The following is a 2,082-nucleotide window of genomic DNA, read 5'->3' as shown; positions in this document are numbered from 1 at the left end:
AGAGAAAAAATTTCATAAAATTTAGCAAAAATCTTTTATCAATTTAATTATATAATCAAAAATGAAAGCAAAAGAGGGACTTTAGTTACAGCTGAAATAACAGCGGAGCCCTCTTTAACTTTGCACTCTTTATTTTCCTTTATTTCAAGTACATTTTGTCTTGTCACATTTACCTTCTTCAGTGGCTGTATATCCAGCTGCGGTTGTTTTATTACCTCTGGCTTTATTAACTATCGTCTTTTCACCTTCCTTCTCCCTGTTTTCACCATCTTGATTTCTCTCTGCTCTGTGGTTGTCGTTTCGGACTGCTGTGGGTTGCCTTTGTAACAATTTGCTGCCACAGCAGTCCGAAACGACAACCAATATCGGCTGTGGTTGCAACTTCAGAAAATTTTGATCACTTTGTTTCTGCACCTATTTTAAAATTAATTTCTTTGTTTTCTAGTGGTTTTATGCACTTTGTTTGGATTTGTGTTCCTTTTTCACCGAAGAGGTTGTCTATAATTTATTCCTTTTTTCATTTGCAAGGTTTGTTTTGGCGGAGCCAGTCATTATTATTTGCGCTATGTTTTGCATCTCTGTGTCGACACGTAGTTCCGCTAGTTCCTATTTTATTGTTATGGACGTGAGTTATATTGTTGCTCATTTTGCTTGGCGTAACGTATTTTCTACGCCTTGCGCCGTTTTTAGCAACGCGTTTGGCGGTATAACATGGTTTGCGCACGTTTTGTCTGCTTGACCTGCTGCGTGCATGTTGACACTCTCTGCTTCGGCTGCCAAAGCTACTTTGGCTTCCTTGACACCAAAGCCTGCGTTTTCCGTCCCAAGGCTCTCGGCGGTATTGTGGTACGCGCCAGCTTCGAAGACACTGTTGCTGGAGGTGCTGATGTCGCCTTTGCAGCGCATATCGATTTTCAGTTTTGGTAGTTGAAACAACTTGTGGGGATGCAGTTTTACAACTCCAATTTTTTTTCAGCTCCGATGCTGCCGCCGTTATGTGGGGGCAGGTAGTGAGGTCGCTTCCGCAATCTTTGGCTGCAGTTTGTTGGAATATAACGGCAATGTCGCATTTTTTCTCGCCTTAATTTATTCAATTGCCTGTTCCCGTCCAGTCTGATGCTGTTTCTATGATGGCTTGTGTGCTATCGGTTGCGTAGATAGCCATTTTATGCTGTGATATTCTGGAGGTTAGTGTTACCACCACGTTTTCCAGAGATTTTCGCCTTTTGTTAAGTCATTGTGCTTGTTCTTGCGCTCAGCGGTGTTTTAGAGCAAGAAGTGCCACGTACTCTGTTTTGGTTTCGGTATCTTGAGCTAATGTGGCTGCTGTTGAAAGTCGTATGATGTGATTTGAAAGCTCTGGTAGCCTGTTGTCTGCCTTTGTGATTTGCGCACCAAATTCGCTGCTCAATTTCTGTAGGTATCCAATCTCCTTGCACGGCGTATTAACAGCATCAATGGGTGTTCTCTGTGCCGGCTGTGCTGCTTCCGATTTGGCAGTTAGAGTGAAGAGGACAAAGCCTGTGGTTGCTTCCCGAATTGATTATCTTTTTATCTGCCGCTACTACCTTCAAATTTCATCAACAAAAAAGTGTATGAAGAAGTAAGTTCAGTCGTTGGCCGCGGTTAGGTGGTGTGCACGGATGGTGCTGCATTTACATTTAAATATTTGAACGATGCCATTACTTTGTTTTTTCGCTCTTCACGCTTTTTGACTGTGCTCAACCGTCGGATACCGGTGCGTCTGCTAATTTTGTTGTTTTTCTGAATCAATTATTTATCAGCAGTAGACACTTCTACATTGAAGAACAACTTCTATTCGGAGATTTTTGGTGTTATGTTCTTCAACTTGAAGCTTTCAAGGTTTAAAATTAGTTGTTTAGACCACTTTTGTTCTTTCTCCATCATCTATGCTTGATAGGATCCAATAATGTGTCTACGGGTGTGAGCCTCGTAAATAAAACTTATTTTTAGGCGAATATTTTGATCTATTTATTACAATAGGACCACTATATATTTGTATCTATGCCTTAGCTTTTCATGTTTGTAACTCAAATACATTACTTCTTCATAAAACAGCAT

Source organism: Trypanosoma equiperdum (genome assembly GCF_001457755.1).
Source record: "Trypanosoma equiperdum strain OVI genome assembly, contig: ctg_1790, whole genome shotgun sequence".
Taxonomy (NCBI): Eukaryota; Euglenozoa; class Kinetoplastea; order Trypanosomatida; family Trypanosomatidae; genus Trypanosoma; species Trypanosoma equiperdum.
The sequence above is the reverse complement of the archived record's forward strand: the minus strand, read 5'-3'. Positions refer to the sequence as shown.